This window comes from Macaca fascicularis, chromosome 18, assembly GCF_037993035.2.
Source record: "Macaca fascicularis isolate 582-1 chromosome 18, T2T-MFA8v1.1".
Taxonomy (NCBI): Eukaryota; Metazoa; Chordata; class Mammalia; order Primates; family Cercopithecidae; genus Macaca; species Macaca fascicularis.
The window spans coordinates 50014819-50041097 of record NC_088392.1 but is presented as its reverse complement, the minus strand read 5'-3'; the positions used below and the strand labels follow the sequence as shown (position 1 = coordinate 50041097).

At 38.2% G+C, this 26279-nt stretch overlaps 1 long non-coding RNA gene across 1 annotated transcript; it reads left to right on the top strand.

Annotated features, from left to right (window-relative positions):
* Window positions 1-765: 765 nt before the first annotated feature.
* On the top strand, window positions 766-6976 carry LOC123570041 (uncharacterized). The gene is made up of 3 exons (XR_006694000.2): window positions 766-883; window positions 967-1121; window positions 6838-6976. It is a non-coding gene; the product is annotated as an uncharacterized lncRNA (long non-coding RNA).
* The last annotated feature ends 19303 nt before the right edge of the window (window positions 6977-26279 follow it).

The window sequence follows — 26279 nt, the reverse complement described above, 5'->3', positions numbered from 1 at the left end:
TGAAATATGTTATTTGAGAGCAGAAAGTGGGGTAGGCAGATGCATTTTTTGAATTCCTTTTATCATGATCATATGATATCCCCTGTATTAGTCCATTCTCATGCTGCTATGAATACCCGAGACTGGGTAATTTATTTTAAAAAAAAAAAAAAGAGGTTTAATTGACTCAGTTCTGCAGGGCTCAGGAGGCCTCAGGACACTTACACTCAGAAGGAGGGGAAGCAAACACATCCTTCTTCACATGCCGCGGGAGAGAGAAGTGCAAATGGGAAAATGCCAGATGCTTATAAAATCATCAACTCTCCTGAGACGTCACTGACTATCACGAGAGCAGCAAGGGGGAAACCACACCATGATTCAGTCTCTTCCCACCGGGTCCCTCCCACAACACATGGAGATTATAGGAAATACAATTCAAGATGAGATTTGGGTGGGGATACAGCCAAACCATATCATTCCCCAAAGTAGTAGTACAGAAAAAAACATATATAAATAAACAAAAATCAAATAAATAAATGAATGAATGGATGGATAAATCAGTAAATTTAGGGTAGTTCAAAGGCTTTTATAAAATTGTTCATAGGGAATGCACAGGAAAATTTCTTGTTTTTTTAATGAGCAAAACACTAGCATTTGTGCATCAGTTCCTTTGAGTGAGATTGGCTTCCTTGATTCTTTCTATGAACATAGTTACAATTATTTTTATCACCATCAAAAAAAGCCTTGGGTGCAAAAATATATTTTAGGTATCATATCATCATAATTGTATCCTAGCAGTCTTCCTATGCATCTACTTGTGTTAAAGAGAGTGTTGCAAGAAATTAACTACTTACAGAAGATAAATCGACAAGAAAGGACAGAGGAGGACTTGACAAAAATCGAGGTATTCAATCGGAATTGTTTGTTTTTATGTTCTTTTTAATTTCGGGAGAAAATATCTTTCATCTCTTCTCTACACTTGAACAGCAGGTGGGCAGACACTGAAATTTTTCAGGAGACTGAGCTTGTGGGCAAGTCACTTGGAAGAAGTTCAAACGTCATGTATATTACTGATGTTGACAACTCTAACTGCAGGACACAGGAGAAGCAATCCTAGCTGGGGTAGAGCTGGCATTTTCAAGGTATTTTTTTTTTAATATAAATGCTCTGACACCGATCTAAAACCCTAGTTCCCCAAGGCTTTGGTGTGTAACTGCAAAGTGTGAGGCCAGTCATATACAAAGGCAAGGATGGGAGATTTTGCTTGAATAAAATTGGGAGCAGCTTATATATTCTGCCACTTCTAAAATCAACTCTGGCTTCTTGAGTTGGAAAACACCAGATTTGCTATTTGTTGTTTATTATTATTATCATTATTATTATTATTTGTTTCCACCACTATCTTTGCCTTTCCAGTGTCTCGACAAAGTGAAATGTGTTTCAGGATCATAACAAATAGTTTTCAAAAGCATTCAGTTGAATTTAATATTGCTCTCCTGTGTTTCCTATAGCATGTGTACATGATGCCTGTATGTGTATGCCTGCGCGTATGTGTAAATACAACTTGTGCAGATGGCTGCATTCATTTTTCAAATAGATATCACAGACTAGTCCAAAAGTAATTGATACGATTATTCAATATGAACATAGGAGTTAAAACATCTGGAAAGACATCAGTGCAGGTGTGAAGTTAATTAAACCTGTTGTGGGGGGTGCACAGGAAAGATCATGTGGCCTATCTCTTTGAAGAAATAGGCTGTCGTTTTAAAATCCATATTATATTTTATTTTACTTTCTTAATTTCCTTATAATTGTCTTATAATCATTAGAAAAGACATTATATTTCACTAATATAAAGACATTAAACAAATTATGCAGATATAGAGATATTCAAATTCTCTTTTCAAGCAAAAGAATATGAGTCTTCACTCTGGATATCTTTGATTAATCTCCCAGTGATTTTACCTGAGGATAGAGCCCAATGGCTAGGATAGAATGGCAGAATTTCTGTAGACCAGTCAGAACCATGGGCTCAAAAGACAAGCATCGCTTTCTTCTTTGGTTGTCATGGTTTTTCTTCCTTTCTTTTCTCTCAGATTATGGCATTCTCTTTGATCATTTTCACTCCAGAGCTAATCTTTTACATTTGCAGTTCTGCATTTATTTATACTTTTTTTGGTGTTGTTATTTTTAATACTTTTATTTTAAGTTCAAGGGTACATGTGCAGGTTTGTTACATAGGTAAACCTGTGCCATGAGAGTTTGTTGTTCAGATTATTTTATTACCCAGGTATTATGCCTAGTACCCATTAGTTGTTTTTCCAGATCCTTTCCTTCCTCTCCTCCTCCCCACTCAAGTAGGGTCCCAGTGTGTGTTGTTAACCTCTATGCATCCATGTGTTCTCATCATTTAGCTCCCAATTATAAGTGAGAACATGCAGCATTTGGTTTTCTGTTCCTGCGTTAGTTTGCTAAGAGTAATGGACTCCAGTTCCATCCATGTCCCTGCAAAAGACAAGATCTTGTCCTTTTTTATGGCTGCATATATACAGTGGCGTATATGCACAACATTTCCTTTATCCAGTCTATTAATGATGTGCATTTAGGTTGATTCCATGTCTTTGCTATTGTGAATAGTGTTGCAATGAACATATGTGTGCATGTGTCTTTATAATAGAACAATTTATATTCCTTTGGGTATGTGCCCAGTAATGGGAATTGCTGGGTCAAATGATATTTCTGTCTTTAGGTCTTTGAGGAATTGCTACCCATTGTCCTCCATAATGGTTGAAATAGTTTACACTCTCACCAACAGTGTATACGCATCCCTTTTTCTCCACAACTTGGCTAGCATCTGTTATTTTTTGACTTTTTAGTAATAGCCATTCTGACTGATATGAGATGGTATCTTATTGTGGTTTTGATTTGCATTTCTCTAATGATCAGTGATGTTGAGCTTTTTTTTTATACGATTGTTGGCCGCATGTATGTCTTTTTTTGAGAAGTATCTGTTCATGTCCTTTGGCCACATTTAATGGGATTGCTTGTTTTGTTCTTGGAAATTTGTTTAAGTTCCTTACACATGCACATGCTGCACATTAGACCTTCGTCAGATGCATAGTGTGCAAAAATTTTCTATTTTGTAGGTTGTCTATTTACTCTGTTGATATCTTCTTTGGCTGTGCAGAATTTCTTTAGTTTAATTAGATCCCATTTGTCAGTTTTTGCTTTTGTTGCAGTTGCTTTTGGCATCTTTGCCAAGAAATCTTTGCCCATTCCTGTGTCCTGAATGGTAATGCCTAGATTATCTTCCAGGTTCTTTATAGTGTTGGGTTTTACATTCAAGTTTTGAATCCATCTTGAGTTAATTTTTGTATATGTTGTAAGAAAGGGATCCAGTTTCAATCTTCTGCATATGGCTAACCAGTTATTCCAGCACAATTTCTTGAACAGGGAATCCTTTCCCCATTGCTTGTTTTTGTCAGGTTTGTTGAAGATTAGATAGTTATAGGCTTGTGGTCTTATTTCTGGGTTCTCTATTCTGTTCTATTGGTCTGTGGGTCTGTTCTTGTATCAGTGCCATGCTGTTTTGATTACTGTAGCCCAGTAGTATAGTTTGAAGTCAGGTAGCATGATGCCTCCAGCTTTGTTCTTTTGATTAGGATTGTCTTGGTTATTTGGGCTGGTATTTGGTTCCATATGAATTTTAAAATAGTTTTTTTCTTGTTCTGTGAATAATGTCAATGGTAGTTAAATGGGAATAGCAATGAATCTATAAATCACTCTGGGCAATATGGTCATTTTAATAGTATTGATTATTCCTATTCAAGATTATGGATTATTTTTCCATGTGCTTGTGCCATCTTTGCTTTCTTTGAGCAGTGGTTTGTAGTTCTCCTTGTAGAGGTATTTTACCTCCCTAGTTAGCTGTATCCCTAGGTATTTTATTATTTTTTTGTGGCAATTGTGAATGGGAGTCCATTTGTGATTTGGCTCTCAGCTTGACTCTTGTTAGTGTATATAAATGCTAGCAATTTTTGCACATTGATTTTGTATTCCGAGATTTTGTTGAAGTTGCTTGTCAACCTAAGACGCTTTTGGGCTGAGGTGATGGAGTTTCTCAGACAGATGATCATGTCATCTTCAAAGAGGGATAGTTTGAATTCCTCTCTTCCTATTTGAATGTGCTTTATTTATTTCTCTTGACTAATTGTTCTAGCCAGAACTTCTAATACTATGTTTTATAGGAGTAGTGAGAGAAGGCATCCTTGTGTTGTGCCAGTTTTCAAAGGGAATGCTTCTAGCTTTTGCCCATTCAGTATGATGTTGGCTGTGGATTTGTTATATACGACTGTTATTATTTTTTTTTTATTTTATTTTTTTTTTTGAGACGGAGTCTCGCTCTGTCACCCAGGCTGGAGTGCAGTGGCCGGATCTCAGCTCACTGCAAGCTCCGCCTCCCGGGTTCACGCCATTCTCCGGCCTCAGCCTCCCGAGTAGCTGGGACTACAGGCGCCCGCCACCTCGCCCGGCTAGTTTTTTGTATTTCTTAATAGAGACGGGGTTTCACCGTGTTAGCCAGGATGGTTTCGATCTCCTGACCTCGTGATCCGCCCGTCTCGGCCTCCCAAAGTGCTGGGATTACAGGCTTGAGCCACCGCGCCCGGCCGACTGTTATTATTTTGAAGTCTGTTCCTTCAATGCCGTGGTTATTGAGATTTTTTTTTAATATGAAGGGGTATTGAATTTTATCAATCAGATAATTCATATTTCCTGAATTTGAATTTTGGCATGTCTACCTAGATTGGGGAAGTTCTCATGGATGATATCCTGAAACATGTCTTCTAGATTGTTTCCACTCTCCCCATCACTTTCAGTTATACAAATCAGCTGTAGATTTGGTCTCTTTACATAGTCTCATATTTCTCATGTTTCTCAGAGGTTTTCTACATTCTTTTCACTTTTTTTCTCAATTCTTGTCTTATTTCAGATAGACAGTCTTCGAGCTCTAAGAACCTTTTTCTCCACTTGGTCTATTATGCTATTAATACTTGTGATTGCATTATGAATTCTCATTTTGTGTTTTTCAGCTCTATCTGGTTGGTAACATTCTTCTCTATAGTGGCTATTTTGTTTGTCAGCTCCTAAAAGGTTTTACTGTAATTTTTAGCTTCCTTGCATTGGGTTACAACATGCTCCTTAAATTCAGTGAAGTTCATTTTTATCCATATTCTGAATTCTACTTCTGTTATTTTGGCCATCTCAGCCTCAGCTCAGTTCCAAACCCTTGCTGGAGAGGTGATGTGATCATTTGGAGGAAAGAGGGCACTCTAGCTTTTTGAGTTTTCAGCTTTCTTATGCTGATTCTTATTTTTTGTAGACTTATCTACCTTCAATCTCTGAGGTTGCTGACCTTTTAATTTTTTTCATTTAACAGTCTGGCCACTCTTCTGTAGGGCTACTGCGGGTTTCTGGTGGTCTGCTGCAGTCTCCAGTCACTTCAGATTCTATAGTACCTGGAGGTATCACCAGTGAAGGCTGCTAGACAGCAAAAATGGCAACCAATCTCTTTTTCTGGGAGCTCTGTCCCAGTTAGGTATGAAGCCGTTGCTGACCTGAATGCAGCTGTAGGTGTCAACACAGAGACCCTTGCTGGGAGGTCTCACCCAGTCAGGAGGAACAGGATCAGAGATACACTTAAAGCAGCATTTTGGCCATGTTTTTGTAGAGCAACTGCACTGTGCTGGGGTACCGCTTCAGGCCCCTGGTCAGCTTGGGCTGTCCAAAACCTGGAAGCTGGAACAGCTAAGTCACCTAAACAGCAAAGATGGTGGGCCACCCCTCCTTCTAAAGGCTCTGTTCCAGGAAGTTTTCAAACCTCTGTTGGCTGAAGAACACTGGTGAGGGTGGTTGGAGGCCCAGGTTGGGAGGTCCTGTCCAGTGAGGGAGAACAGATCAGGGAACTGCTTAAAGAAGCAGTCTGGACACATCTTGGTAGAACAGTTGTGCTGTACTGGGGCATCCCTTTCACCGCCAGGTTGGTTTGAATTCCACAAAGCCCACAGGCTGGAATAGCTGAGTAGCCCAAACAGTGAAGATGGTGATCCAGCCCTCCCCTCAGGAACTCTGTCCCATGTAGGCACAATACTGTTGCTGGTGGCTGGCTGGAATTCCAAACCAGTGGGTCTTATTCTGTGGGGTACCACTGAAGTAGGGCCTGCAGACCATTGCTGCTTAGCCTCCTGAACTCATTCCTCTTCCTAGGGGTGTGTACAGAGGTCCAACCTTCTGCCTTGCCAGAGTTGCAGTCACTTTTGTTGGGATGCCCAGAACCAGAGTATGCAAAGCTCCTTAGTTTCCACATATGCCTGAGCAGCTGCTCTGCCAAAATTCCATGCAACTCTGTATGTCAGACTGAAGGTCCTGGTGAAGTGGCTCATGAGGAGGATCTCTTGACCTGAGGGTTGCAAAGATCTATGGAAGAAGCATGACTTCCTGGGATCGCAGATTCATTCTCCACTTCCCTGGGCAAGAGAGGTTACCTTGGCTTCATGTGGCTCCCGAGTGGGTCATCGCCCTGCTTTGCTTTTCTGCATTTTCCCTGGGTAAAGCTGTTTTCCTGATCTGTTTCAATTGAAGGTGTTGTATTTACTGGCCTCTTTCATTCCTCTCTGTGAGACCCACACACCGTAGCTCCTTCTAGTTGGCCATCTCTGCCTCAGCCCTCCTTTTCATACATCAAATTTGCCTTCTGCATGCTTTTATAGAAGAGAAGGGCCCCCAATGCATCTAAGTTATTTTATAAAAATTCTGAATTTAAGACTATGGGTACTGCTAATTAGTTCTTCTCTGTTGCAGAGATGTAAGCTGTCCAGCAATGAAGAGTTCTGTGTGAAAAACCAGAGGAGGTACTGGTACAAGAGAACATGAGGAAGGCAGAAAAGGAAAATATGTGTATTTTAGCACTGTTTGCAGAGTTCAAGTCATTGCTTGGGTAAACAAAAGCTCGTTGTATGTTCAGTGGTTCACTCTTCCAATAATCTTGTTTTTTGGGTGTGGAGTGATAAATTAAAATGTGCTATGATGACAGAGAGACAAAATAATGCTGGGGAAGGAAAGGTTTGTGCCTTCTTTCCCTCTCTCTCTCTCTCTCTCTTTTTTTTCTTGAGACGGAGTTTCACTCTTGTTGCCCAGAGTGGAGTACAATGGCAAGATCTCGGCTCACAGCAACCTCCGCCTCCCAGGTTCAAGCAACTATCCTGCCTCAGCCTCCTGAGTAGCTGGGCTTACAGGCATGCACCACCACTCCCGGCTAACTTTTTAATTTTTTGTAGAGATGGGATTTCTCCATGCTGGTCAGGCTGGTCTTGAACTCCTGACCTCAGGTGATCTGCCCACCTTGGCCTCCCAAAGAGCTGGGATTACAGGCATAAGCCACCACTCCCATCCTTTCTCTCTTATGAAATTACATATAGCTTTAGGGAATTAACTTTTTCTGTCACCCACTTATGAGATATTCTCCTTTATCTTTTCTTCTCCTCTTTCCTAATTTCCTCACAACCGGCACTCCACTCTCCGTCCCATGCCAGTTTGTTTTCTATCCTGCTATAGTGCATTCTTTACATGGTAATATCTCAGTGATATAAACTCACTTTTTTTGCCAAAGGGGTAAACACAACTTCAGCTTCAGCTTTCACCACTGATAGGTCAGCGTCACTCATAAGAACTCTGAGGACAGCACTCAGAAACCCTCCTATTACAGCCATTCTTGAACAAAAAGCTAAAAGAGCCCTGCCATTCCATTCAATCCCAATTCAGTTTGAAGGCAAATCACCTTTTGGATTGTGGAACTCTTTCAGCCTACCAAAAGGAGGCATAATTTATTTCATAAACTGAGGAGTTGTGAAGTGAGTGGAAGAGTTTGGGTCTCAACTCTTCCCCTCCTTAAAGAGTATGGCTTTGGGGAAGCTTCAGTCAAATGTAGATACTTCTTTATTAATTCAACACATCATGAGAGTGTCAGGGATTACTCTTGTTCTTGAGCACGTTAGAGGTAAGCAAAGTAGACAAGACCCAGGCTCTACTGGAGTATATATTTAGTGAAGAAGTATAGCTCATACAAATAAATACTGACAGACAAGAGAAACTCTGGAAACGTAAGTGGTAAAAGAAAAACAAAGAGTGGTGTGCTAGGTTAGTGAATCTCAAACTTTAATGTGCACACAGATCACTCGGGGATCTCGTTACAATGCAGATTCAATTCAGTAGTCCTTGGGGCTGAGGTTTGAGATATTGTATTTCTAATAAGCTTGCAGGTGATGCCTTGTGGTCCTTGGACCACACTTTTAATAGCAAGTCTTCAGCTACTTACTAGCATTGATTTTAGGTTGTGTAGATATGGGTCAGCTTTTCTGATTAGGCTATGGTTAAGTGGAGAACCCAGACATTGAAGGTATGTAGGGAGAGCATTCCAGGCAAAGGAAGGGGTTATTAGAAAAGGCCTTAGGAGCAGGGAGAGATAGACATTTCAAAGGAATGGAAAGAAGGCCCTTGTGACTTAAGCATAGTGATCCAAGGAGAGCAAGAGACAGAGTCAAGATCCTGTCATAAAATCTGGGGTAAGAATTGCATTTTATTCTCATTGTTAAGTGAGATCATGGGAGAATTGAAACAATGATCTACTTTCCATTTTCTAGGCTCATTTTGGGATATGACACAGAAAATGGGTTATGAAGTAGAAGCAAAAAATCTAGTTAAAGGCTACTGCAGCTGTCTAAGTTAAAAAAAAAAAGAGATAGGTAAGATCAAGATGATTAGGGAAATGTTTTGGTTTTCATTTTCAGTTGTTGATGGATTGGCTATAAGAAGTAAGAGTAAATATTTCTCTCAGTTTCTTAGCTAGAGTTGCTCAATGGTAGACCCATTTACTGATTTCCCCAGGGGACTTGTTGAGAAGCAGATTTTGGAGGGTATATCAAAAGTTCCACTTAAGCTATGATAAAAACAGTTGTCCTGGGGATCTTAAGCTCTAAGTAAAGATGAGAGGGAGAGATATACATTTGAAAATCATCCATATGTAAATGGAATTGGTTAATACTTTGGGAGAAATTATAAGCAACAAAGGAGAACTCAGGCCCTAGCCTTCATTCCCTCTACCATTTAATGTTTGAAACCAGGATAGGTGACCCAGACAATTGGGTTGAGATTGCATGCATTGTATGGTCATTGAGTTAAGATAAAAGCCATGAGTGTGTGATGCAGAAACTAAGTAAAAATACATTTCAAAAAGGGAAACAGTCATGGAGTTGAATAGTTCTGGGTGACCAAGGGACTTGGAAAAATGAAGGTAGATTGCTGATGATTGTGCCTACACACACACACATCACACACTTTGTAAGGTCACAGTGATTAGACATAATGAGTACAAAAATATGAGAAATGCCACATCACAGAACTATTGAGTATCCTGTAGGGAGGCAGGACTTCTGACAAGGTCTTTCTAACTTCAGAATGTCTGCCTTTTTCAGTCTGCCATCTGATTTCTGATCATAGCAGCACCTTTCATTTTGGATAGGAGAGTCAATTTCAGCCAACATACATTGGCTACATCAAAACATAGCCTTTGAGAGAATGGAAGGGAGAGGAAGGAAAGCAAAGAGGGGAGGGGGAAGGAGATGGGAGGGGTGAGGGGAAGAAAGGAAGGGAAAGGAAGGAAGAAAAGGAGGAAGGAAGGAGGGAAGGAAGGAAGGAAGGAAGGAAGGAAGGAAGGAAGGAAGGAAGGAAGGAAGGAAGGAAGGAAAACTTGAATAGAATTCTGGGTTTAAGTGGCACATAGTGTCTTAACTCTACATGTTCAATGAGCTAACTATTTCTAAATCTTCTCAATTCCATCCCTCTCCAAGTAAAACCCATGTGCTCATCTCCTTACTCTGGCAGTTTTTGCAGCAGTCTCATTTATGTCTCATGGATCCAGCTTACATGAAGAATAACCCCAAATCACTCTCTTTCCTTTTATTATTTGTCTCCTGTGCTCAAAAACCTCTGAAAATTACTCTCTGCATTTTGAAGAAAATCAAAAGATATTTGTCTGGAAGTCAGATATTTTTAAATATTCTCCCCATTTGAAAATATATCTTCTTATCACCAACATGCATCCAACCTTAGACAAGTCTCTCTTTCCATAATTTTTCCCACCTCCTTGTGTATTCCCACTTCTAGATTTAGATTTTCCTTAATATAGTTTCCTATCTGGAAATCCCTTCCTATTCCTATCTAAATATTTCAATTTGATGTATATTAAAGCCCCACTTTTATGTCCCTTTTAAAGCAGGAAGCTTACTTGACCAAACCAAGCCAAAAATTGTTTTATTTCCTGGAATTCATATAACATACAAATCTCTGCCACATGGCAAGCTAACAGTCCTATGCTTCCAGTTAATTTCACCAAAAGATACATTCAACACACAAGTCATTTGGCACCCATTTAATGCCCACTGCTATATTAGGACCAGAGCGGACATGAAAACTTATTTGCACCCTCTAGAACACAACAGAATTTCTGTCATCGACACAATTTGAACTGCTAAAGTGAAAAAGTAGTATTTATTCTAAATTTATAAGTGCTGAAGTGACTGAACTAAATATTATCAACTCTGCCAATGTGTAGGATAGAAAGCAAATGCACAGGTCAGCCAGAGAGAGTGAGATCTGAGAAATTTCCCCCTGGCTCCCCTGGCTTCCTGGATATCTAGCATTGTTTGCCTGCTGATTAGTGAGGTGTCTCTAGGTACATTAATGTGGAAGGTTGGATGTGTTTGACAATAAGTCAATGATTCTTTTTGACACGACTTTAATAGTACTGAAGAAGTGATTGTAAGATGATGCTTTTTAATGGGATATAGATATAAGTGAACTGCTTTTTATGACAAAGGTCAATGCTATTGATGGGTAGTGTAGAGAAGATAATTTCCTTGGCATAGTAGAAGACAACTTGCATGATTCATGAAGGTATCACTCTCTCTTTCTTTCTTTTTTTTTTTTCATCTTTCCCACAAAGAGGAAAGAAAAGCACTCCTGCCAATTCCTTCCTGTTGCCACTTCATCTGAAATAAGGAAGCGGTGATGTCCTACAATGAGCTGCTCAACAATTGATGGCAACCTCTAGCTGGCCAAGGCCTTCAGAATTTGACAATCATATACGGAGTGAGTTTATTTTATTGTGAAGGAAATGGATAAGTACCATTCTAATGGGGCATACAAGCAGTCAAGGAGCAAAGGCCAAGCAGCGGAAACAGGAGGAGGGCAGGCAGCCTCAGCTGCATTGGAGCGTACATTCCTCTGTCTACATGATACTTACAGGTTAGGCAAAAAATTACCAGAGTCAGCTCTGCAGAATTATATTTTGTTGAAAGGTCATGGGCAGGCAGAATGAAAGGAACACTGTGGGTAAAGGGTACTTCTGGAAGCAGAGCCAGCTGGCCTTGGGCTGAACTGGAACTGCTGGTTCATCTTGAATCAGACAGAGAGCACCATGGACACTTCTAGGCAGTGCCCACAGCCCAGCAACAAACGTTTCTGCAGAGATTTCTTTGCCACAGTAGGCTGTTCCTGAACTTTAATGAAGCTTATTTTTTTATGATAGGGGAAGAGATAGGAAATAGAAAGAAAAGAGTATGGAGAAGGGCAGAGAGAGAGTGAGAGACAGAGGGTAGACAGAGAGAGAAAAGGGAGGGCAGGGTGAGAAAGACAGAAGAAGGGGTGAGAGGAAAACATGACATGAAAGTAAGGGAAACACAGAATTTACCCATGGTCAGTGTTTTGGGAACTAAAATGTTTCAAATGTCCTTTCCTATCAGAATAGAATTATCTCAGAATCCACCTCAAGACAGTCTTTCTAGAGAGAACCGGGTCCCAATCTGCCTTCTGCCCTTGGCTCTCTGTTCATCCATTGGGACACTTCAAAGACTTCATTTTGGCTAATCAGTCATCTGTCCACTCCTGGAGTTTTGTTTCAAACTGAGTATATTTGTCCAGATGAGTTGTAACTTTCCTAGCATCTTATCTGCATGCCTGTTTCTGCCACCTTTCCTCTGCAAGTTGCAGATGCCCTGTCCCACAGCAAGCAGTGAAAGGAAACGATGGAACAATGTTGGCTGACAGTGAGAGACCAGTGATGTGTGCTACAGTGAGTAGCTACAAGCCTTCACACTCTGGGGTTTTGCCAGTTTTCTAAGCTCATTGTTAGAACTTGGAGAAGGAGATAGTTCTGCCATTGTCCCAAATGACATCAAGGCCAGTCATCCAACATATTCATTTTTTAGTTCCTTAACATTTTCATCTCAGAAAATAATTGCTTACATTTTAGCCATCCACTCCTATGACCAAAATTTAGGCTTTGTCAATAAAACTAAAATCAAGCCAAACCAAATGAGACCAAAAAGCTGACCTGTTCTATTTATAAAATATTAAATTCTAATACGCTCCAATCTGATGCCCTTTAGCTCTCTTGCTTGGTTATTATCGCCAATATATCTAAACTTCAATCTCCTTGATACTCTAGTATGATCACCTATCTAGGTTTTTTTTTCCTATCTATCATATAAATCCTGACTCCTGCCTCTTATCATGTGATCAGGCTTCTGTTGTTCAACATAGCAACACTGTTATCCTTTCAAGAGTCCTTCTTTTCCTATAGCTGATTTCTGAACACTATTGAAAAAAATTAGTCAATATTATATTAACATTCAGGGTTTCCAGTCATAACTAGGCCCTTTGTGCTACTAGATAAATGTACCATTTCTGGTATTGTTTTAAAATATCTTTTCTCAAACATTTAATTCCTTCTACTCCAGTGCTGGCTCCATATGCAACATCATTGAGAAAACAGAAGCTGTTAGATTAAAACACCATCAACTTGCAACACCTCCCCATAAGATAGCTTTTCAGTAGATCATTCTTTGTGTTTGAAAGAGCTCCCCTTTCCCATCTAATGCTCATCCCTAACTGTATGCGTTCGCCCCTATAGTATTAGCAATCTTTTGGTCAAGTATGCCTTCTCTTGAATTTCTTTCTACTTGACAGTTGCTCCAGATTCCTTTCCATTGGTATTGAAAGATACTCAGACTCTCATATCATTTAAAACAAAAAAACACTAACAGGACCGTTTCCTCCTTCCACTCAACTACATCTTTTCTCTTTATAACTATAAAAATGAGTTGTCACCTTTCTTCATCTCAAAGTTACTCTTCAACTTATTGTCCTTGGGCTCTATTCCTATCATTTTATGGAATAACCCCTGTCAATGATACTAATGGCATTGTCATTGCTGAATCCATCATTTGCTTTCTGATCATTTTCTCCCTATTATCTCCATAGGCTTCAAATTTGACAATCATTCTGTGCCAGAAATTTCTCATGTCCTAGGCTTCTGTAAACTCCAGCTGCATGCACCTCCCATCACTCTTCTGGCTGCTTTTGCTCTGGCTTCTTTGCTCTTCCCTTCCTCCACACAGCCTGTCAACACTAATATTTCTCAGGTCCAAACTCCTCTCTCTTTCTCTTACTTCCCCTTCTTCAATGTATCTCAACTTGGAAATCATTCCCATAGGGGATCTTCCCAGGCCTTCAAAAATAGGGTTGTATTCTTTCCAATGTAACTTTTCAAAGAACCTCAAGCCTATTTCCTATTTGCACGTATTTCAAATCTTATCACTGCTAATTTACAGGGTGCCATCCCCATGGAACTATAAATTTCTTGGAAACAAGGATTGGCTTACCTTTGCTCTTGTAACTTCAACATTGAACTCCATGTCGGCAAACTTTTGTCACATCACAAATATTTGTGAATAAAATTTGATTGTAATTGAGGGAGACTGGTTTTCTGAAAATTTCCAGACTATCTGATACAATATGGGATACTTGAAAAACAGGATATTAATGGGTTCAGTATGGCTGGTAAGTTTAATTAGATGGCCCTAAGCCACCAAAATGTATTTCCATCTCCTTATAGTTATTGCAATGTGATTCTCAATAGGAAACTCAGGGCCCCTGTGTTTTTTAAAATTTTTTTCCATTTACGTATTCAAATAATTAAACTACTCAATTCTTCTTAAAGGATTTAAGGAAAGCTCATTAATTAAATATGTAGTCATGTTAGAGATTTATGGTTATCACATATTTCTGGAAAAAAGTATATGTCTGGATATACATGTCTATATCTACATATAATTATGTTTAAGTTGATTCGAATTTCGGTTAATAAAAAGGTAGCAATTACTCATAAGGGTGAGGCTGAAAATATAGCACACATGAAGTTCTATTCCACAGCAAACAAAGTAAACAAATTTATAAGTTATATTTTTTCTTTTCTCATAAATACTCTCAAAGTTAAAAGTTATTGGCCCAGTTTCTACTCTGATAAAAATAATGATGACTAATATTTACTTGAATTTTTACCACTGTATTTTACCTAAAATATTTTGCCCTTCATTTCAGGAAACTAGCTTCAATTAACACTTCAATTTGCTAAGAAATTTTAAGCATAAGTCGAGAGGGCTCATATTTTCTTTAAGAATTGAACAACTATTCTTAAAGAACATTCCTAAAGACTTGAACTATTCTTTTTTTTTTTTTTTTTTTTTTTTTTTTGAGACGGAGTCTCGCACTGTAGCCCAGGCTGGAGTGCAGTGGCCGGATCTCAGCTCACTGCAAGCTCCGCCTCCCTGTTCACACCATTCTCCGGCCTCAGCCTCCTGAGTAGCTGGGACTACAGGTGCCCGCCACCTCGCCCGGCTAGTTTTTTGTATTTCTTAGTAGAGATGGGGTTTCACCGTGTTAGCCAGGATGGTCTCGATTTCCTGACCTCGTGATCCACCCGTCTCGGCCTCCCAAAGTGCTGGGATTACAGGCTTGAGCTACCGCGCCCGGCCGAACTATTCTTAAAAATACAGTGTATTTGTAATTATTTTTTCCCTTATACCAATAGTAGACACCATTCAATAATTTAATGATATGATTGCTTGTGAAACATGGTTAGCACAATAGCAATTTTCCAAATATAAATCTCAAATAATGAAACTGTTGTCTCCTGGAAAAGAGAATGTTGACGTGCATGTTCATGAATACTTTCATGTTTTCCTGCAAGGTAACAAAAATTCACAGAATCACAGAATCTTGAAGCTGGAAAGGGCCTTGGTGATTGTAGAGTCCACATATCTCATTTTACACATGAGAAAACCGAAAACTGATTTCCCAGACCCACAAAGGCTACTAAGAAAGTTCTTTTTAGTTTCTCTGCCACATGGAACTCTTTTCTTCTTCCACAAGCACCAAAGCCAGCATCTTTCACATTCTCTAATATTTCATTTTCTGCCTCATGTGCAAGCAAATGCAGAGTTCCAGGCAGGCCCAGTGAAGTGCAAATCTCTTGCATGGCCTCTCCTTTCTTCTCCAGGACTTTTAATACACTCTTCCTTCTGTTGGGAGAATGTCTTCCTTTTCACTGTAGATTTCCTATTTTAAGACTCAGCTCAAAGGTTACCTCTTTCAGGAAGATCTCCCTGACCTGAAAGGCTGAGATAAGTGTCTTTTCATTATGCTTCTGATAAGCGCTATTTTTATTGGCACCACAGTATGTATATTATTGCATTGGAATTGTGGACTGACTTCTCTGCTCACCTGTTCTCCAGGTCCCAGCACAGGGCTGGTTCGCAGCTGGAGCTCGAGGAATATTCACTGCATATGTGAACAATTTCATGAGTAGAATCCAATATTCATACATGCTAAAACAAAAATATGAGCAGAGAGGGCATTGTACAAGACAGTAGCAGAAAAAAATGGATTCAATCATTAATTCATCCTGATAGTATTAGAAATTAGTGTATTATTAAACTTTATTTCACTTTACTACATGCATAAATTTGTGCATGTGCACACACATATTAAAATGACAGAGCTTGAAAGGAAAGAAACACTTTCAACTAAAAATTCTACCAAGTGACTAATCCATAGGCTCTGTGGAATAATTTCTATGCAGCTCCTTAGGGCAAATACAATAAAAGAAGACCTGGACTAACCATGTATTCTTATGAGGATGCTGTGGCTGAGCCCACCAAACACCAAACCACCCTGTCAAAGCATGCGCAGGGAGAACGGGCTACCTGGTTGCCTCTCTGGACTGCCTTTTCTGATGGAGATTTAGCTTGGAAGACTTTTACGCCCTGCCCTTGCCTGGGTCTTTGAAAAGCACTTACTGTTCCGTACCAGCGATCAAACCGAAACCTCCATCAATTTCTTTGAGAAAAAAGCTACATGATCCAGCTGACAAAATGATGTATATTATGAATAATAAATTTCTCAAGGGCTTCAGTCTACGTTATTTACTAGACAACCATAATTTGTAATGTTTACTTAAACACTGGCTCTCAACAAAACACTTAGAAACACTTAGCATCTTGTCCCTGAGCAGTTTGCATCTGAAATTTGGACTGCTTAATTTTATTGAGTGGAAAGAATTTTAGTATGCTGCTACCCCAACCACCACCAAGGCCGCCAACATAAGCCATATCTGCACCAGAACTGGACGGTGATGTCTGGAAACACATGTGAGTGAAAGCTGCAATGTCACTGTTTTTGGAGCAAAACAATGTCCATCATGAATCACTGCCTAGTGAAAGACAAGTCTTCACCATGACTCCAGGAGAAAACACGATATACTTGATATATAAGCAAGAAAGTCCAGTCTGGAATACTTTCTGTAACCTCTAGAGTCTTTTTTCTTTTTTTATCATCTGATACACTTTACTGGTTGCTTTAGCATTTAAAATGAATTAAGTGCTATTAAACCCCATTTTTAGGTAGTTTCATCAGTACAGCCTAAGGGGATATAAAGCAAGGAGCTTTCTCTGGCAGAAATCCAGATACTAATGGTGTTAAAATGCCTTCTTATTGCATTTAAGTCAGTAGTTAGGTCAAGTAGACAAACATATTTTAGAATATGTTTAAATAAGCACTCTATTAAGTGTTTCTTTTCAACTCACTCATATTCTCTTACTTATTTTCTTTCCTGCTAATACAGAAAGTGACATAGTCACAGGGACTGTGGCTTTTGTGTCTAGAAATACTGAGTTTGATAGTTAAACTTGGAATACCTGAGACTCATAGACATGATGATGATTATGACGAGGAAACCGGGGGCCAACAGAACATCGCAGAGGACAAAAAGAATAAGAAGGGTAGCAAATCGCCACTGGGTAGACAGGGATCAAGGTGAAACGTGTCCCTGAACACTTGATTGTATCTTGTTTACAGAAGTAAGAAAACTGGCTACCAATTGTGCACATAAATTTAGGTTCTGTTTGGTCTGTGAAAAAAAAAAAATGAGTTTCAAACCTCATTTACAACTACCACGGTTTTGGCAGAGAATGATATTACTAAAGAAACTTAACAAGAAGTGTGGCATTTTAATTGTAAACATCTAACTATAAATAAAATTGGGATATATGTTTTTTTGTAGCGAGTGAAGAGAGACTGAAAAAAGGGCAGGAAATGAAGGGCATAAGGAGAGATTTTCATTGCTAAAATGGTGTGTGAGAAGTGGTGCTCCTGGACAATATGAAAGGCTAGGCAATCCTTAGTTACAATTTAGAGTAAGCAAAGTGGCAAGTGGATGAAATAAAAACAAAGGAACTCTTAGAGCAAGAAAATTATGTCCATAAAAAATAATCATATTCATGTGGTAAAAAATAGAAGGAGAAATAATGAAAATGAGAATGAATTTCAGGTAAGCTTTGCAAAATGTTGGTAAATTATATGAGGCAAAGGGCCATTTCAAACATTTTTTATATGTTTATATGTACCTAGCAATGTATTTGACAAAGAGTGGCTGCTCAATAAATAATCTTTTAGTATAGACGATGGATCGATAAATGGATGGATGGATAAATGGATGAATGGATGGATGGGTACATGGATGAACGGCAGGGACTTTTCCTATGCAATAGTCAATATAAAATTAGGGATGAACCTTAGAATTTGGGAAGCAGTATAAGTTAGTATCCTAATGTATGAAGTTCTAGAGACACACAGAGAAATCCCATAACTGCTTGAATTAAGTTAACATGTTATGAACCTTCCAGGGGGAATTGCTATCTGGATGCTGACCCTTGACAGATCTTGATCAGCATCTGCCAGGATGTCCTCTGAACACCCACTACTGATTCATCCCATCTACCATGGAAATGGTTTGATGTTCAAATATAGGATGCAGTTCATAAGTAGTTGCTTAATTTAGAAACATATATGTTTGGGAGAATTACATATGCTGGGTCACACAATTATTTAAGATGCCAATATAGGAAAAGTATCTGTAATCTCTCTTCTCTCTTCTTTGAAAATATGGAAAATAACGATGTGATCCTACACAGACTAATAAAATATGATTTTATATTAGATATTATTCTCTATCTTTGAAATGTATTCAACTCCTCTATATCTCTCATATCTTTCCTTGTATTTGCTGGTTATATTAGTCTTCTGAACGTATGTATTTGAGATACTTTCAGTGAGGTACACGGTCATTCAGCAATTTAATTCTCCTGAAGAAGTAGAAACTTCAGTGTGCACAGAATATATTTTCCCCCCATTACTGTAATATTCAATTGGGCTAAATTATCCTGTAACAGCATTTGATCATGTAGCTACTGGATCTGGCTTCATTTACTTTAGGGTTAGTAAAGTCACAGCTTAAATTGCTTAAGAGTTGGCAGCATCAAAGTTTCCTCTTGTTCCTTTATCAACTTCTTTACTTGTAAAGAGTTGAAAACTGGCATATGAAGTGGAAAGTCAGTATGGAAGAAATACTACTGGTCATCACCTCTACTTTGGAAAGATCAATGAGATAAGGATTTACAAAGGATGTACAAAGAAAAAAAAAAAAGATGCTCAAGACTTTTCTTGTTTCGAGCCATTTAATCCTCAAAGGGAAACCTAAAATCATATTAAAAAGCATATGAATAATAAGAATAAAAAAAGAAACATTCAGATGGATAATTATTTTACTAAATGTAATAGAAAATCAGACACATTATTAATGTATATGCTTTAGGAAAATATTGTCATAGACCTTCTCATTTTCATTTGCAGTGAATTCAAGTGAGTGTCCTAAAGGAAGTGAAGAGAATTCTCCTCTCTATGGGACTTTGACTTTCTAGAGCCAGACATAAAAGTGTGTTTACTATCCAAAGACAGGTGAATCATAAAATTGTGTTAAATGAGAAAATTTAATGAGGAAATTGTGTTAAATGAGAAAATTTAATGAGATAGTGAGGAACACAAAGATGAAGGAAGTAGATATATATCACAGAGGAAGGGGATCACAGGGAATTTTAAGACCAGAGGAGCTAGGCTATGGTAAGAACATCCTCATCAAACCTGAGAGAAGTCTGCAAATAAAGGCAGCACAGATAAGATCATGATAGTATTAGAACCCAGACCCGGAAGCAGATCTGGAAGGCAGGTTACAGGAGCAGGAACGTTTACACCCTTCACCTGGAGACAGGAGAATCCAGGAAGATGATTTTAGTCATTACTTTTAGAGTCAGAATAAGGTGTTAGGTATAAATAGTTGGAAAGGAAAAGTTAAGAGAACTGTGTTTGTGTGTCTCTGTGTGTGTGCATATGTGTGTGTGTATAAAAACAGTCCCAAAAGGGAGTGACAGTGTGGGGTGGGGTGTTGAGGAGTATACTGAAGGACACAAATCTGACTTGAAATTAGAAATAGATTCAGCTGAGTTTTCTACACTCTCTCCTGTGCAATCATGGAAGTATTATATTTTATGCAACACTTTTAGATATTTAAAAATTAGCAACCAATGTTATTAACATCAATCATAAACTACATCTGCAATTCAACCACTTGATATAGCCCTGCACATAAAATAGATATGCACCTTCATAAAATAAATAGTTCCTTCTCCCAACACAGGTTGATAAGCAATCATGGATCATGATGTATACGGCCAGGAAGAAACTGAAAAGATTTTGTTCAAGAGATGCAGGCCAAAAGCCTGCCTTTGAAAAGTTCTTCTGGACTTTTATTTCCCACGTAGAACATTGAGGATGGTAATTTTGAAGGCACCATCAGAAAGACCCCTTACTCTGTCATATCACATTGGTCCATTTTAGGACAATAAAAGGTTGAACTCCCTTTTCTGGGATTTAAAAGCTGGGTTTCACAGAGTGCAGCTATTTCAAACCTGCAGCTGGCAGGTCATGGAATTGATACAGCATAATAACAATGCGCTTCGGAACTGGGACTTCCTTAGTATGGAAATGGCACCATGGTCCTCTTCAATGAGCAGCTTAAAGAAGATTTTAGTAATACTCAGCTGCAATTGCTCAGTGACAAAGGTACTCCCTAGCTGTACTTTTGACAGGGTTTAAACTCATGAGGGTATAGTTCATAGGGTACAGAACGTAACACTTTCTTCTGAGTTTGGAGTGGTATAATATGCACAATCACAATCTATTATTGGGAAAGGCTGAATGACAGTTAATGTCCAAAGATAGAAATGCTATCAAGTGCAAAGCAATCATCAAGAAGACCTGCTTAAACCAATTGTGTTATTTCTATATTTTCATATTTCTCTCATTAAACTACTTATAACTTTATATATAGCCTTTAGGGCATAGGGATTAGAGAAAATTTCAAAGAAAAAATAATAATTGCTTTGCTTTGGATTATTACCCTTTTATAGAAAACTGCTAAAATTAAATCTACTAGTTAACTAGGAAGATATTTATTTAAGGAAAAATACTGCTTTCAAAATTTTCAAGTGCCCTAGGGCTCATTCCTGGGATCCTTTATCTCCTCTCCATAGGTAATCTCATCTATTCCCATGGCCTCAAATTCATCTATATGATAATGACTCCTAAACTGTATCTCTAGCCTTGACCTCTTCCCCATCTCCAGGCGAGTATCTCTAAGGTATGCCTAATATGCATCTCAAATTTATCATGTTCAAAACAGGACTCTTCACTACCTTCCCCATCTCTCACTCTCAATCTCCTTTTTCCTCAATTTGTCTCATTTCCCCAGCTACCTACTTCACCAGTCAACCAATCCTATTGCTCACGCCAAACAAAAAGGCACCTTTGATTCTTCTCTTTCCCTCTCCCTTGACATAAAATTCACAAGTAGGACCTGCTGACTCTGTCACCAAATTATATCTCATCTGTCGACTTCACTCCATCTCTGTCTCTGCCAGTCTCATCTATAGACGCGGTATCCCCCTATCTCCTGACTGATCTTTCTGCTCCTTCTTGGTCTATCCTCTCATGCAGCAGACCAAGAAGTCTGCAAATATTGAAATGTGGATCACGTCTCTCCTGCTTAAAATCTTAACAATTTCTCAATGTATTTAGAATAAAATCTACATTTCTGACCCTGGTCTATGAAGACCCATATAATCTAACCTGAGTCTACCTTTGCTCTCATCTAATAGCCCTCTCCCCTGAGCCAATGCTCTTAAGCCATAGAGCATTCTTTCTGTTCTTGAAACATGCCAATCTTGTTCTCATCTTAAGGCTCATTATTCCTGATGCCTTATGTGTCAGGAATGCTTTCCTCCCTAATTTTTACACTGCTGGTTCCTTCTTATAATTTAGGACTTTTCCATTTTAATTCTCTGCAAAGTATATATCAGTAAATAATTTCTAGTTGAACGGTATCATTGCCTTTACAATTCACCACTGTATATTCAGTGCCTAGAAAAGTGTTAGTTTTCAATAAGTATTTGGTGAATAATTGATCTTCAGAATTAATGTGCTAATTCTGTAACTACCAGTGTCACCATATTTGAAGCAATTAGCTTCTTTATTGATAGGTTGGGACAACAATCTGATCATTTAGTTACAGAGCTTCTAGATTTAGAGCTGTAACACTTTGTAGTCTATAATAATATCATAACCAGCTTCTGATACAAATAACTCAAAAAATGGGAGTGAGAAAAGTGAAAATAAACCCAAGATATCAATTTACTCAATTTTTTTCTATTTGTACTTTAATTGGTAATTAGATAATTTTGCTACCATACTATAGGCAATGCCTTAGTTACTATTTTATAGTCCCAACTACTAATTTTAAAAAGTTTCCACTTAATTCAGAATTAAAGAATAGTTGGCTTCTTCAATTGAACATTAAAATAAGAATGGCTGCTAAAAAGTTTGAGAACAATACTATATTTCAACAGTATGTGGGAAGAAGAGTAGTCACGAGCTGGTCTTTGCTTAAATTCTACCTTTTTTCCTCACTAGTGGTGTGACTTCAGGAAACATTTTTGCCTTTCTGAACTTCAGTTTCCTCTGGTTAAAAATGATATAGTAACACTTAAATCATAGAATTGTTATAAAGTCCCTAAATTCCTCACAGAAAATAGAAATTCAATTATCATGAATTATATTCTTTTTTTTCTTTCTACTTGTTCGTTGTGTACACTTCTCTTCAAATATCAAGGCTTTATTTCTGTTTTTAATTGCAGCCGATGACTTTGTGTTCTGACGGTGGTTCTGTAATCAGGCTGGAGAGGAACTATCACAGTGACAAGAGTTGCACAATAAACCCTTTTGGCACTTTGTTAAAGCTCCTCAGAAATCTGCCAGTACCAGAACTTTCCCTCCTCTGCACCACTGCATCGCCACCACAGACTGTATTTCCTAGCAAGAAAATTTAAAACTAGCTTAGAAGTAAAGGGAAGAGAGGACTCCTGTGCTTATATTTAGTTTCTACAAGGACAAGAGAATAGATAAAAATTACACGTAACCACAGAACTCCTTATCTGTAAGAAATCCTATTGTCTTTTACCCAATGACGAAACGAGTTTTTGCAAAATTGATTGCTTCCCTTGTCTTATAATTTTTCTTCTTAAGGCACTGGACTCTCTCCAATCTACTCTATGTATTGCATTTGCATAAATTTGTTTCCATACCAATCCTCCAGTCCTAGGATTCATTTGCTGGCTCTTTGGATTCCCATTTAAAACAACTATAAAGTTTAAAAATTTCAACTTTATCACAGAGTCACTTTTTAAGGAGAAAAGAGAATATTGACTCTAAAATAGATAATAGAAATAAAATAGGCAAAAATAAATAACTTTCATTTCCCATGTGCACACATAACCTATGAGGTTAGGTGGCATAACAAGTTGATGACAAATTGGTGACTAGAACCTAGCCTACCAATTCCTATTTAATGTTTTTAATTCCTATACTGTGGGCCAATTTCTATATGTGAAATATGCAGTTATTGCTCGTGTAAGTGTGAATAGCTATGGTGGGTTTACAGCCTTTTCTCGCCATTGTTGCAAAGACCCAGGCACACTGCTCTTGCTGATGGGACAGTCTCTCTACAGAATGAGCAATGACACTTGGAAAAAGAGAAAGTCAGAATGAATCCATCATGATCTATAGGATATAATAATCATTCAATTAAGGTCATCTATTTATTTTAGTATAAAACATTAACATCAACAACCATATTTAATGCATTCAATTCAACAAATAAATATTTATGGAACAAAATATGATTAGTGCAGTGCCTAGCTCTAATAAGTGCTTGATAAATGTTAATTATTACTATTTTTATTTCTCTGTATCACATACAATATATAATTCTATTAGGAGTCTATAAAGTAGCTATTATTATTTTTATTAGTGTTATTATAATTATCATCCTCACTCAAGTTTTACAAGTGAGAAAACAAAGCAAGGCATAAACATAATCTCTGCCACTCTAAACCACTGAGACTTTGACAAGAGGTTAGATTATCTATTTGTGTCCTGCACCCAGTTCAGTGCTGCCCTCTATTAGTTTTAGGCAGAAAGTCACATAGTCCTCATGTGACTCCTTCCAGACTCAGGGATTCCAGTATGTAATTATTTTGTATTTTACTCACTGTAGTCCACAGAAGGATCTTAATATACTGAGGCCAGTTCTCTCTTCCAGTAACTTCTACCAAATGGCCTTCTGTTAAATTCTCTCTGGGGCTTCAAGAAATAATGTTAATCTCTCTTCTCTATGGGTATCATGATATCATGGTGAAAAACCATCATGACATGTCTCCTTCTCTTCTTCAGGTTCAACATTCAATTCCTTCAGCAATGCCCTATGTGATATATCCTGTACTTTACTATTAATTGATTTTTTTCTCTGTGTACTCCCATTTATCCATGCCCATTTTTTAAAATGGGCAGTCAGAACTTTATAAAATATTTGAGTCATGGGCTAGTCCAAAGTATAGTGGGCCAAATAAGTGTCCTCAATCTTTAGCCTACAAAAATCATATGCAATCCCAATTTCAAATTTCAGCCCAGATGTCACCATTTTGATACAAGCATCATCTTCACTCAATTGACAAGTAGACATCACCATTTTAATATTCATTTATATACAAATATGTTCCCTAATCTCTGGAAGACAGCTAGGATATATCTGAAGCATTTATGTGAGCATTTTATGTGTTTTGGTGGGAATGGCAACAAAACATGAATTCTATACATCCAGCACCTCTGCTGCCTGTCACATGTGGTAGGCAGTGGAGGAACTGAATGAGCAGAATGAGTATTTTGCGTAAAGAAAACACCAGGTCCAAACTCCCTGAGGCAAAAAAGTGCTAGGGACATTTGAAGGAAGAAACGAAATCCAATATCTTGGTGTGGTGTGGAAGGTATGGTATGACATCGTACTATCTACAGTTTTAAAGTAATTCTTGGTACATTAACACTGATAAGAATATTGAACAGAGATGACCAGGAGTAAAATTCTATGTCTCGACAAAATGACATCTTTCCAGGTAGACAATAACAATTTCAAATACGTATATGGTTGTTCAACCATTTTCACTCAAGTTCCGATTAATCCATCTTCTATGTTTGAAAACATTGGGAAGAATTTTTTATTTATATTGTTGAACAAAACATTAAAAAGATTGTTTTTCCTTTTGGTTTGTGACTATTAAAAATTGTGTTTCTATGGAAAAAAGAAAGGGGTAAAATTATGAATGTGTAAGTCAAATGAAAGTAAGCTGCTTTTTAATAGACAGCTTGTCAAAATCTTTAAAAGAGCACACATCATCACCCTTTTCCCCCATAGAATACCTATAGTTCTCTGAGGGATTCCAGCGATCTTTGTGAAAAAAAATGTGACAAACATTGCATTAGGTATATTTGCTAAGAACTTTACATTGTCCTAAGATTGTAAGATTCCCCATACTTACTATCAAACAACAGGGTAGAGTGGCATATAAAAATGTGACAAGATGAATATTGCAGCTGTTGGAACTCAGAAAACAATACCCCAAAATGAAAGCCTCGGTAGCAAAAGTTTTCCTGTCACCTTCTGCTGCCCTCCTATCTCTCAGTCCTATTCTTCCCCAGGGTTAGCCATAGAAACTAGAATCCCCTTTCCTTTAGGTGGGTCATAGAAACCTGAACCCTATTTTCCAAAGCCAGCCAAAAACCCTAAAAATATGACTCTAACTTTCCCTCTGCCTTTCTTTGCAAAAACTGGCCATAAAAATTATCTGATCTACCTTGTTTGGCTGTAGGACATGAGAACCCAATTTGAGAGAGGGTCCTGCCCCATACCGAGAAAGGAAGAATGCATGCTCAGAGAGGCCGAGAAGAATCTAGATGGATAAGCCTGGCTGGTTTCCCCATTAGATCTAGTAGCATTAGATCATATCCTTTTTGTCCAATCATATTTCTACATGGCTGTCCATATGTTGTTGAACCTAAGCACAAAAATAGACAATTTCCCTTGTATCTTTGTGTCTTCATTCTGAAGACTCTCACATACATGTTAATAAATGTGTGTGCTGTTTCTCCTATTAGTCAGCTTCTTGTCATTGATTTTCAGCGAACTTTCAGAGGGTGAAAGGGGAGTTTCCCTTGGCCCTTACACTGCTAACAAGTATTACAGAAATTCAGGGAGGAAAACAATCCAAAGATGATGAAATATTAAACCTAGGGTAATTTTCACGGAGGAAGAATGTTTTAGGACCCATATGCTGTAGGACGTAAAGGTTGGTGGTGGGTCCAACAGAGGTTTCTCAGTCAGATATGCCCAACACAATTCATAGGCTGAATTGTGGCTGAATTGTGCTGAAACTAAAGACATTTTTCCTCAGCCTTTAGAAGGCTTAATTTTTCCAACCTATCAAACAAGTATTTTTAAAATGACCATAAAAATAAATACTGAAAGATATTTATGGAGCTGCTGGTGACAAGTATCATGGCTCAAGGCAGTA